Source organism: Triticum urartu, chromosome 5, assembly GCF_003073215.2.
Source record: "Triticum urartu cultivar G1812 chromosome 5, Tu2.1, whole genome shotgun sequence".
In the NCBI taxonomy this organism is placed as follows: Eukaryota; Viridiplantae; Streptophyta; class Magnoliopsida; order Poales; family Poaceae; genus Triticum; species Triticum urartu.
In genome coordinates this window covers 478145219-478159477 of record NC_053026.1, presented here as the reverse complement: position 1 = coordinate 478159477, position 14259 = coordinate 478145219, and positions in this window count along the sequence as shown.

Sequence of the window (14259 nt, the reverse complement as noted above, 5' to 3'; positions counted from 1 at the left end):
GGTATTTTGTAGTGATTGTAACAATAGCAACGGAAAAGTAAATAAGCGAAGAACAATATATGGAAAGCTCGTAGGCAATGGATCGGTGATAGAGAATTATGCCGGATGTGGTTCATCATGTAATAGTCATAACCTAGGGTGACACAGAACTAGCTCCAATTCATCAATGTAATTTAGGCATGTATTCCGAATATAGTCATACGTGCTTATGGAAAAGAACTTGCATGACATCTTTTGTCCTACCCTCCCGTGGCAGCGGGGTCCTAGCGGAAACTAAAGGATATTAAGGCCTCCTTTTAATAGAGTACCGGACAAAAGCATTAACACATAGTGAATACATGAACTCCTCAAACTACGGTCATCACTGGAAGTGGTCCCGATTATTGTCACTTCGGGGTTGCCGGATCATAACACATAGTAGGTGACTATAGACTTGCAAGATAGGATCAAGAACTCTCATATATTCATGAAAACATAATAGGTTCAGATCTGAAATCATGGCACTTAGGCCCTAGTGACAAGCATTAAGCATAGCAAAGTCATAGCAACATCAATCTCAGAACATAGTGGATACTAGGGATCAAACCCTAACAAAACTAACTCGATTACATGATAAATCTCATCCAACCCATCACCGTCCAGCAAGCCTACGATGGAATTACTCACGCATGGTGGTGAGCATCATGAAATTGGTGATGGAGGATGGTTGATGATGACGATGGTGATGAATTCCCCTCTCCGAAGCCCCGAACGGACTCCAGATCAGCCGTCCCGAGAGAGTTTAGGGCTTGGCAGCGGCTCCGTATTGTAAAACACGATGAATTTTCTATCTGATTTTTTCTCTCTAAATACGAATATATAGAGTTGGAGTTGAGGTCGGAGGAGCTCCAGGGGGCCCATGAGGTAGGGTTGAAGTTTTAGGTCATTCCGAGAACTTTTGTTTTTGCACATAAATAACACCATGGCAATTCTGCTGAAAACAGCGTCAGTCCGGTTAATTCCATTCAAATCATGCAAGTTAGAGTCCAAAACAAGGGCAAAAGTGTTTGGAAAAGTAGATACGACGGAGACGTATCAACTCCCCCAAGCTTAAACCTTTGCTTGTCCTCAAGCAATTTAGTTGACCAACTGAAAGTGATAAACAAAAAACTTTTACAAACTCTGTTTGCTCATGTTGTTGTAAATATGTAAAGCCAGCAATCAAGTTTTTAGAAAAGATGATAAACTAACCATATTCACAATAATGCTTAGGTCTCATGTTTACTCATATCAATGGCATAATCAACTAGCGAGCAATAATAATAAATCTCGGGTGACAACACTTTCTCAAAACAATCATAATATGATATAACCAGATGGTATCTCGCTAGCCCTTTCTGAGACTGCAAAACATAAATGCAGAGCACCTTTAAAGATCAAAGACTGACTAGACATTGTAATTCATGGTAAAAGAGACCAGTCAAGTCATACTCGTTGTAAACTAATCAGTAATGAATGCAATGACAGAGGTGCTCTCCAGCGGGTGCTTTTTAATAAGAGGAGGATGACTCAGCATAAAAGTAAATAGATAGGCCCTTCGCAGAGGGAAGCAGAGATTTGTAGAGGTGCTAGAGCTCGGTTTTGAAATAGAGATGAATAATATTTTGAGCGGTATACTTTCATTGTCAACATAACAACCAAGAGATGGCAATATCTTCCATGCTACACACATTATAGGCGGTTCTCAAACAGAATGGTAAAGTTTATACTCCCCCTCCACCAACAAGCATCAATCCATGGCTTGCTCGAAACAACGAGTGCCTCCAACTAACAAGAGTCCCAGGGGGAGTTTTGTTTGCAATTATTTTGATTTGATTTGCATAAAGCATGGGACTGGGCATCCCGGTGACCAGCCATTTTCTCGTGAGTGAGGAGCGGAGTCCACTCCTCTTGAGAATAACCCCGCCTAACATGGAAGATACGGACAACCCTAGTTGATACATGAGCTATTCGAGCATACAAAACAGGATATTTATTTGAAGGTTTAGAGTTTGGCACATACAAATTTACTTGGAACGACAGGTAGATACCGCATATAGGAAGGTATAGTGGACTCATATGGCATAACTTTGGTGTTTATGGAGTTGGATGCACAAGCACTATTCCCGCTTAGTACAAGTGAAGGCTGGAAAAGACTGGGAAGCGACCAGCTAGAGAGCGACAACAGTCATGAACATGCATTAAAGTTAATGAACATTGAGTGCAAGCATGAGTAGGATATAATCCACCATGAACATAAATATCGTGAAGGCTATGTTGATTTTGTTTCAACTACATGCGTGAACATGTGCCAAGTCAAGTCACTTAAATCATTCAGAGGAGGATACCACCCTATCATACCACATCACAACCATTTTAATAGCATGTTGGCATGCAAGGTAAACCATTATAAGCTCCTAGCTAATTAAGCATGGCATAAGAAACTATGATATCTAATTGTCATCGCAAACATGTTTATTCATAATAGGCTGAATCAGGAACGATGAACTAATCATATTTACAAAAACAAGAGAGGTCGAGTTCATACCAGCTTCTCCCATCTCAATCAGTCCATCATATATCGTCATAATCGCCTTTCACTTGCACGACCGAATGATGTGAATAATAATAATAATAGTGCATGTGCATTGGACTAAGCTGGAATCTGCAAGCATTCAATAAATAGGAGAAGACAAGGCAATATGGACTCTTGGTTAAATCAACAATAATGCACATAGGAGTCACTTCAACAATTAATTATGGTCTTCTCCTATCGACCCCCAAAGAAAAGAAAAGAAATAAAACTATATACACGGGAAAGCTCCCAACAAGCAAAAGAAGAACAAGAAATCTTTTTGGGTTTTCTTTTGAATTACTACTACAAGCATGGAAAGTAAACTAATTAAAAGCTACAACTAATTTTTTGTTTTGTTTTTCTTAAGGTTTACTAAACACACAAGAAGAAAGCAATAAATAGGAAATAAACTAGCATGGATAATACAGTGAAAAAGTATGAGCACCGACATCTAGCAATGAGTGTGTGAACATGAATGTAATGTCGGTGAGAAATACGTACTCCCCCAAGCTTAGGGTTTTGGCCTAAGTTGGTCTATGGCCACGGCTGGCCTGGCGGATATCCAAAGTAATAGTTGGGGTCGTACTGCGATGCAGCAGTCATTGCATCGTGGGCTGCAGCTTGGAGGCAATCTATCTCAGCTCTCCTCTTATACTCTCCCACCTCCTCTCTGGTTATAAAATATCTCCCTTTTGCCTGAAAGTCAAAGAAAGTAGAAGCAGGGAGAGCGACTTGATAGGTGCGTCGTCTGTCAAAGATTAGTCGGTACTGGAGGAACCGATCGTTCCTCTCAACAAACTGATGACGAACCATAGCCTCATAATCCAAATAAGCAGGAGGCAACTCAATATCATCCTCGCGTATGGTTATACCAAGAAAATTAGCTATGCGGGTTGCATAAATTCCACCAAAGAAATCTCCATTAAATCTATTAAGATGCAACCTACATGCAACAATGGCTCCCAAATTATAAGATTTATCTCGTAACACAGCACTCCTAAGAATACTGAGGTCAGGGACACACATGTGACATGCTTCATCTTTACCATTAATGCATCTACCTATGAAGAGAGCAAAATAATGTATAGCAGGAAAGTGAATGCTCCCTATGGTAGCTTGTGTTATATCTCCGGACTCTCGCACAGTTATACTAGCAAGAAAATCTCTAAACTCAGATTTGCGGGGTTCATTATTACTACCCCATTGTTGAAGTTTGCAGGCAGTGGTAAAATCCTCTAAGTCCATAGCATAAGAATTTTCATAAAGATCAAATAGGACAGTTTGAGAATTGCGTGAAGATGAAAATTCAAACCTCCTCACAAAGGAACTAGTGAGATAGTGGTACTGACAGCACTTTTCTGCCTCGAAGCTCACAAGATCAGCATTACGCAAATATGCGTTAAATTCTTCCTTAATTCCTGCTTGATCCATGAAGTCCTCTGAAGGCCATTCACAAGGTCGCACTGGAGCGTCCCTTGGTGGCTCATCATCAGCATCACGCATTGCAAGCCTGGGTCCTTGTTTCCTTGAAGAACCACCTTGGTACATTTTCCTAAACATATTTCTTCCTCTAAAAATTTTCTGAAATTTGTAGTAACTTCAAATAAAAGTAAACCAAACTCAACAAAATTGATAGCAACTACTCCTACAAGTGCCTAGAGCCTATATCATGCATTAGAACTACTTGGAACCATATAAATTTGACATGCAAGCTCAAGAAGATGGTCACCTAGGCAGCACAAATTTGCAATGAATAAAGCACTAGAACAAAAACTAATTGGACCAATGGAGGAGACACATACCAAGGAACAATCCCCTAAAGCAGTTTTGTGAGAGGTGCTTTGAGCAAGGAGATCGAAAATCGCAAAAAAGGGGCTAGAACTCATGCTTGAGCTGGATAATGGTGTTTGTGGGAGGAAGGAGTGTGTGGGTGCAGGAATAAGTGGAGGAGGGCCACCGTGGGCCCACAAGGCAGGGAGGCGCGCCCAGGGGGGTAGGGCGCGCCCTCCACCCTCGTGGCCAGGTGGATGCCTGATAGGTTTCGTAGTAATTTCAAAAAATTTCCTACGCTCTCGCGTAAGCGTACGCGTAATGTTGGTCTGGGTCGTCTCGTCCAACAATGCCACCGAACCAAAGTATGACATGCGAGTAGGCAGTATGACTTATATCGCCCACAACTCACTTGTGTTCTACTCGTGCATATAACATCAACATAAATAACCTAGGCTCGGATGCCACTGATGGGTTTCGTAGTAATTTCAAAATTTTCCTACGCTCACGCAAGATCATGTGATGTATAGCAACGAGAGGGGAGAGTGTTGTCTACGTACCCACGCAGACCGACTGCGGAAGCGTTGACGCAACGTAGAGGAAGTAGTCGTACGTCTTCATGATCCAACCGGTCAAGTACCGAAACTACGGCACCTCCGAGTTCGAGCACACGTTCAGCTCGATGACGATCCCCGGACTCCGATCCAGCAAAGTGTCGGGGAAGAGTTCCGTCAGCACGACGGCGTGGTGACGATCTTGATGCACTACAGCAGCAGGGCTTCGCCTAAACTCCGCTACAGTATTATCGAGGAATATGGTGGCTGGGGGCACCGCACACGGCTAAGGAATAGATCACATGGATCAACTTGTGTGTTCTAGGGTGCCTCTACCTCAGTATATAAATGACTAGAGGGGGGAGGCTGGCCGGCCAAGGTGTGGCACGCCAGGAGAGTCCTACTCCCTCTGGGAGTAGGATTCCCCCCCCCCAATCCTAGTTGGAATAGGATTCGCGAAGGGGGTAAAGAGAGAGAGGGGGCCGGCCAGCTCTCCTAGTCCTAATAGGACTAGGGGAAGGGGGGAGGCGCACAGCCACCTTGGGCTGCCCCTTTCTCCTTTCCACTAAAGCCCACTAAGGCCCATATAGCTCCCAGGGGGTTCCGGTAACCTCCCGGTACTCCGGTAAAATCCCGATTTCACCCGGAACACTTCCGATATCCAAACATAGGCTTCCAATATATCAATCTTTACGTCTCGGCCATTTCGAGACTCCTCGTCATGTCCGTGATCACATCCGGGACTCCGAACAACCTTCGGTACATCAAAATGCATAAACTCATAATATAACTGTCATCGTAACCTTAAGCGTGCGGACCCTACGGGTTCGAGAACAATGTAGACATGACCGAGACATGTCTCCGGTCAATAACCAATAGCGGGACCTGGATGCCCATATTGGCTCCTACATATTCTACGAAGATCTTTATCGGTCAGACCGCATAACAACATACGTTGTTCCCTTTGTCATCGGTATGTAACTTGCCCGAGATTCGATCGTCGGTATTCCAATACCTAGTTCAATCTCGTTACCGGCAAGTCTCTTTACTCGTTCTGTAATACATCATCCCGCAATTAACTCATTTAGTTGTAATGCTTGCAAGGCTTAAGTGATGTGTAATACCGAGAGGGCCCAGAGATACCTCTCCGACAATCGGAGTGACAAATCCTAATCTCGAAATACGCCAACCCAACATCTACCTTTGGAGACACCTGTAATGCTCCTTTATAATCACCCAGTTACATTGTGACATTTGGTAGCACCCAAAGTGTTCCTCCGGTAAACGGGAGTTGCATAATCTCATAGTCATAGGAACATGTATAAGTCATGAAGAAAAGCAATAGCAACATACTAAACGATCGGGTGCTAAGCTAATGGAATGGGTCATGTCAATCAGATCATTCAACTAATGATGTGACCTCGTTAATCAAATAACAACTCTTTGTTCATGGTTAGGAAACATAACCATCTTTGATTAACGAGCTAGTCAAGTAGAGGCATACTAGTGACACTCTGTTTGTCTATGTATTCACACATGTATTATGTTTCCGGTTAATACAATTCTAGCATGAATAATAAACATTTATCATGATATAAGGAAATAAATAATAACTTTATTATTGCCTCTAGGGCATATTTCCTTCAGTCTCCCACTTGCACTAGAGTCAATAATCTAGATTACACTGCAATGATTCTAACACCCATGGAGCTTTGGTTCTGATCATGTTTTGCTCGTGGAAGAGGCTTAGTCAACGGGTCTGCAACATTCAGATCCGTATGTATCTTGCAAATCTCTATGTCTCCCACCTGGACTAGATCCCGGATGGAATTGAAGCGTATCTTGATGTGTTTGGTCCTTTTGTGAAATCTGGATTCCTTTGCCAAGGCAATTGCACCAGTATTGTCACAAAAGATTTTCATTGGACCCGATGCACTAGGTATGACACCTAGATCGGATATGAACTCCTTCATCCAGACTCCTTCGTTCGCTTCTTCCGAAGCTATGTACTCCGCTTCACATGTAGATCCCGCTACGACGCTTTGTTTAGAACTGCACCAACTGACAGCTCCACCGTTTAATGTAAACACGTATCCGGTTTGCGATTTAGAATCGTCGGATCAGTGTCAAAGCTTGCATCAACGTAACCTTTTACGGTGAGCTCTTTGTCACCTCCATATACGAGAAACATATCCTTAGTCCTTTTCAGGTATTTCAGGATGTTCTTGACCGCTGTCCAGTGATCCACTCCTGGATTACTTTGGTACCTCCCTGCTAAACTTATAGCAAGGCACACATCAGGTCTGGTATACAGCATTGCATACATGATAGAGCCTATGGCTGAAGCATAGGGAACATCTTTCATTTTCTCTCTATCTTCTGCAGTGGTCGGGCATTGAGTCTGACTCAACTTCACACCTTGTAACACAGGCAAGAACCCTTTCTTTGCTTGATCCATTTTGAACTTCTTCAGAATCTTGTCAAGGTATGTGCTTTGTGAAAGTCCAATTAAGCGTCTTGATCTATCTCTATAGATCTTTATGCCTAATATGTAAGCAGCTTCACCGAGGTCTTTCATTGAAAAACTCTTATTCAAGTATCCCTTTATGCTATCCAGAAATTCTATATCATTTCCAATCAGCAATATGTCATCCACATATAATATCAGAAATGCTACAGAGCTCCCACTCACTTTCTTGTAAATACAGGCTTCTCCGAAAGTCTGTATAAAACCAAATGCTTTGATCACACTATCAAAACATTTATTCCAACTCCAAAAGTCTGGATAAAACCAAGTGATGTGTAATACCGAGAGGGCCCAGAGATACCTCTCTGACAATCGGAGTGACAAATCCTAATCTCGAAATACGCCAACCCAACATCTACCTTTGGAGACACCTGTAATGCTCCTTTATAATCACCCAGTTACATTGTGACGTTTGGTAGCACCCAAAGTGTTCCTCCGGTAAAGGGGAGTTGCATAATCTCATAGTCATAGGAACATGTATAAGTCATGAAGAAAAGCAATAGCAACATACTAAACGATCGGGTGCTAAGCTAATGGAATGGGTCATGTCAATTAGATCATTCAACTAATGATGTGACCTCGTTAATCAAATAACAACTCTTTGTTCATGGTTATGAAACATAACCATCTTTGATTAACGAGCTAGTCAAGTAGAGGCATACTAGTGACACTCTGTTTGTCTATGTATTCACACATGTATTATGTTTCCGGTTAATACAATTCTAGCATGAATAATAAACATTTATCATGATATAAGGAAATAAATAATAACTTTATTATTGCCTCTAGGGCATATTTCCTTCAATGCCCCCCTGCTGTGTTCTCAGTGCCTAATATTCTCAAATATTCCAGAATAAATCATATTTAAATTTCAGGGCATTTGGAGAACTTTTATTTTCGGGGTATTTTTATATTGCACGGATAATTCAGATAACAGACAGAAAATACTATTTTTACTTTATTTAATATAAATAACAGAAAGTGAAAGGAGGGCATAGAAGGTTGTGCTTTCTAACTTCATCCATCTCATGATCATCAAAAGGAATCCATTAACAAGGTTGATCAAGTCTTGTTAACAAACTCATTCCGAATAACATGGAACCGGAGAAATTTCGAATAACACTATGTTACCTCAACGGGGATATGCACATCCCCAATAATTAGAATAACATATTTCTTCTTGACAGTAGGAAGAGGAAATTCAAAAGCTCCAAAAATAATCGATGGAACTTTTCCAATAGAATTAATACTATGAACTTGAGGTTGTTTCCTCGGAAAGTGTACCGCATGCTCATTACCATTAACATGAAAAGTGACATTGCCTTTGGTGCAATCAATAACAGCTCCTGCAGTATTCAAAAAGGGTCTTCCAAGAATAATATACATACTATCGTCCTCGGGAATATCAAGAATAACAAAGTCAGTTAAAATAGTAACGTTTGCAACCACAACAGGCACATCCTCACAAATACCGACAGGTATAGCAGTTGATTTATCAGCCATTTGCAAAGATATTTCAGTAGGTGTCAACTTATTCAAATCAAGTCTACGATATAAAGAGAGAGGCATAACACTGACACCGGCTCCAAGATCACATAAAGCAGTTCTAACATAATTTCTTTTAATGGAGCATGGTATAGTTGGTACTCCTGGATCTCCAAGTTTCTTTGGTATTCCACCCTTAAAAGTATAATTAGCAAGCATGGTGGAAATTTCAGCTTCCGGTATCTTTCTTTTATTAGTAACAATTTCTTTCATGTACTTAGCATAAGGATTCATTTTGAGCATATCAGTTAATCGCATATGCAAAAAGATAGGTCTAATCATTTCAGCAAAGCGCTCAAAATCCTCATCATCCTTTTTCTTGGATAGTTTGGGAGGAAATGGCATGGGTTTTTGAACACATGGTTCTCTTTCTTTACCATGTTTCCTAGCAACAAAGTCTCTTATCATAACATTGATTCTTTGATTGTGGGTTATCAAGATCAATAGCAGGTTCAATTTTTATATCATTATCATTGCTAGGTTGAGCATCATCATGAACATTATCATTAACATTATCACTAGTTTCAAGTTCATTACCAGATTGTGTTTCAGCATCAGAAATAGAAATATCATTTGGATTCTCAGGTGTTTCAGCAATAGGTTCACTAGAAGCATGCAAAGTCCTATCATTCTTCTTTTTCTTCCTTTTGGAAGGACTAGGTGCATCTATATTATTTCTCTGAGAATCTTGCTCAATTCTCTTAGGGTGGCCTTCAGGATACAAAGGTTCCTGAGTCATCTTACCACCTCTAGTCATAACTCTAACATCATTATCATTATTCTTACTATTCAATTCACTAAGCAAATCATTTTGAGCCTTAAGTACTTGTTCTACTTGAGTGGTAACCATAGAAGCATGTTCACTAATAAGTTTAAGTTCACCTTTGACATTAGCCATATAATCACCCAAGTGTTGAAGCATATCAGCACTGCGTTTTAATTATCTACCAAAATAAGCATTGAAGTCTTCTTTCTTAACCATAAATTTATCAAACTCGTCTAAGCATGGGCTAGCAAACTTGGTGAATGGGATTTCAGCTTTATCATATCTATAGAGAGAATTTATCTTCACTACCTATGTCGGGTTATAAAGACCATGTGTTTCTTCAATAGGCGGTAAATTAAGACCATGGATTTCTTCAATAGGCGGTAAATTAAGACCATGTATTTCTTCAATTGGAGGTAAATTCTTAACATCTTCAGCTTTAATACCCTTTTCTTTCATGGATTTGTTTGCCTCTTGCATATCTTTAGGACTGAGAAATAGAACACCCCTTTTCTTCGGAGTTGGTTTAGGAATAGGCTCAGGAGCTCGCTCAGGAACTGTCCAATTATTTTCATTTGTCAACATATTATTCTATAAAATTTTAGCTTCATCCGGTGTTCTTTCCCTGAAAACAGAACCAACACAACTATCCAGGTAATCTCTGGAAGCATCGGTTAGTCCGTTATAAAAGATATCAAGTATTTCATTTTTCTTAAGAGGATGATCAGGCAAAGCATTAAGTAATTGGAGAAGCCTCCCCCAAGCTTGTGGGAGACTCTCTTCTTCAATTTGCACAAAATTATATATATCCCTTAAGGCAACTTGTTTCTTATGAGCAGGGAAATATTTAGTAGAGAAGTAATAGATCATATCCTGGGGACTACGCACACAACCAGGATCAAGAGAATTAAACCATATCTTAGCATCACCCTTTAATGAGAACGTAAATATTTTAAGGATATAAAAGTAGCGAGTTCTCTCATCATTAGTGAACAGGGTGGATATATCATTTAATTTAGTAAGATGTGCCACAACAGTTTTAGATTCATAGCCATAAAAAGGATCAGATTCAACCAAAGTAATTATCTCAGGATCAATAGAGAATTCATAATCTTTATCAGTAACAAAGATAGGTGAAGTAGCATAAGCAGGATCATATTTCATTCTAGCATTCAGAGTTTTTTTGTTTAAGCTTAGATAATAATTTCTTAAGATCACTTCTATCATTGCAAGCAAGAAAGTCTCTTTTAGTTTCTTCATCCATAACATAGCCCTCAGGCACAACAGGTAATTCATATTTATTAGGAGAGCCTTCATAATCACTTTCATCAGTATTATCAGTTTCAATAATTTCATTCTCTCTAGCCCTAGCGAGTTGTTCATCAAGAAATTCACTGAGTGGCATAGTAGTATCAGGCATAGAAGTAGTTTCATCATAAGTATCATGCATAGCAGAAGTGGCATCATCAATAATATGCGACATATCAGAATTAATAGCAGAAGCAGGTTTAGGTGTCGCAAGCTTACTCAAAACAGAAGGTGAATCAAGTGCAGAGCTAGATGTCAGTTCCTTACCTCCCCTCGTAGTTGAGGGATAAATCTTGGTTCTTGGATCTTTCAAGTTCTTCATAATGATAAGCAGATATAAATACCAAGTGACTCAAAGAATAGAGCTATGCTCCCTGGGAACGGCGCCAGAAAATAGTCTTGATAACCCACAAGTATAGGGGATCGCAACGGTTTTCGAGGGTAGAGTATTCAACCCAAATTTATTGATTCAGCACAAGGGGAGCCAAAGAATATTCTCAAGTATTGGCAGTTGACTTGTCAATTCAAACACACCTAGAAACTTAATATCTGCAGCAAGGTATTTAGTAGCAAAGTAATATGATAGTAGTGGTAACGGTAGCAAAAGGTAATGGTAGCAAAAGTAATGTTTTTGGTATTTTGTAGTGATTGTAACAATAGCAACGGAAAAGTAAATAAGCGAAGAACAATATATGGAAAGCTCGTAGGCAATGGATCGGTGATAGAGAATTATGCCGGATGTGGTTCATCATGTAACAGTCATAACCTAGGGTGACACAGAACTAGCTCCAATTCATCAATGTAATGTAGGCATGTATTCTGAATATAGTCATACGTGCTTATGGAAAAGAACTTGCATGACATCTTTTGTCCTACCCTCCCGTGGTAGCGGGGTCCTAGCGGAAACTAAGGGATATTAAGGCCTCCTTTTAATAGAGTACCGGACCAAAGCATTAACACATAGTGAATACATGAACTCCTCAAACTACGGTCATCACCGGAAGTGGTCCCGATTATTGTCACTTCGGGGTTGCCGGATCATAACACATAGTAGGTGACTATAGACTTGCAATATAGGATCAATAACTCTCATATATTCATGAAAACATAATAGGTTCAGATCTGAAATCATGGCACTCGGGCCCTAGTGAGAAGCATTAAGCATAGCAACATCAATCTCATAACATAGTGGATACTAGGGATCAAACCCTAACAAAAATAACTCGATTACATGATAAATCTCATCCAACCCATCACCGTCCAGCAAGCCTACAATTGAATTACTCATGCACGGCGGTGAGCATCATGAAATTGGTGATGGAGAATGGTTGATGATGATAATGGCGACGGATTCCCCTCTCTGGAGCCCCGAACGGACTCCAGACCAGCCCTCTCGAGAGAGTTTAGGGCTTATCGGCGGCTCCATATCGTAAAACGTGATGAATCTTTCTCTCTGATGTTGAATAACATATTGAAAAATTATGATGATTGGACTCTTCCCGAACCACCGACTAAACCCACTCTGAAGAAGAGGGGTATATTATATCTCGGTCCTGAAGATATGCAAGAGGCAAAGAAATCCATGAAGGAAAAAGGTATTAAAGCTGAGGATGTTAAAAATTTACCTCCTATTGAAGAAATACATGGGCTTAATACACCACCACTGCCTAAGGTGGTAGAGGTAAATTCTTTAATGAAGTTCAATGATAATGATAATCCTCACAATATGCATCCTAGCCAATGCCTTTATGAGTTTGGAAACTACGTTAGAAAACAAGATCACTTCAATGCAAATGTTATGAAACAATTGAAATATAATTCTGATATGATTGCTCGCTTGAGTGACTTGTTATTTAGAATATCAAATGATGTTAGAGGTGTTGGAAATCATTCTTCTACGGTTCAAACTCAGTTAGAACAAGTTGCTAAATCACAAAGAAAATTGCTTGATGAAATGAATAATAATATGCATGACTTTGCTGTTAGAGTTGCAACTAGAGGAGGTAAAATGACTCAGGAACCACTTTATCCCGAGGGACACCCAAAAATAATTGAACAAGATTCACAAAGAGTTAACACTGATGCACCTAGTCCTTCTAGAAAGAAAAATAAAATGATAGGACTTTGCACACTTCTAGTGAACCTAAAATAGAGAAACCTCCCGATAATGATAATGAAACTTCTATCTCTAATGCTGAAACTCAATCTGGTAATGAACATCCACCTAGTGATGATGAAAAAGATAATGCTGATGTTCATGAAGACACTGAAACAAATAATAAAGAACCAGACAATGATGTTGAGATAGAACCACCTGTTGATCTTGATAACCCACAACCTAAGAATAAAAGGTATGATAAAAGAGACATCATTGCTAGAAAACACGGTAAAGAAAGAGAACCGTGGGTTAAAAAAATCTATGCCTTTTCCACCCAAAGTCAACTGAAAAGAAAGATGAAGAAGAATTTGAACGCTTTGCTGAAATGCCGAGGCCAGTCTTTTTGCGTACTCGCTTGACTGACATCTTGAAAATGCCTCCTTATGTAAAGTATATGAAAGACATCATCACTAATAAGAGAAAAATACCGGAATCTAAAATCTCCACTATGCTTGCTAATTATGATTTTAGAGATGGAGTACCTAAAAAACTTGGAGATCCGGGAATACCAACTATACCTTGCTCTATCAAAAAGAATTATGTGAAAACTGCTTTGTGTGATTTAGGAGCTGGTGTTAGTGTTATGCCTTTCTCTTTATATAGAAGACTTGATTTGAATAAACTCACACCTACTGAAATATCTTTGCAAATGGCTGACAAATCAACTGCCGTACCTATCGGTATCTATGAGGATGTGCCCGTTGTTGTTGCTAATGTTACTATTTTTACTGACTTTGTTATACTTGAGATGCCCGAGGATGACAACATGTCGATTATCCTTGGTAGACCCTTCTTGAATACTGTAGGGGTTGTTATTGATTGCAATAAAAGCAAGGTCACTTTTCATATCATTGGTAATGAACATAGGCTGCACTTTCTGAAGAAACAATTCCAAGTGAATGGTATTAATGTTATTGAAAAAACTCTGACAATCACTATTGGAAGTTTTCAAATACCTCTACTTACTGTCAAAAAGAAATACGAAATGCTTATTGTTGGGGACATTCATATCCCCATTGAGGTAACTTAGTGATTTAC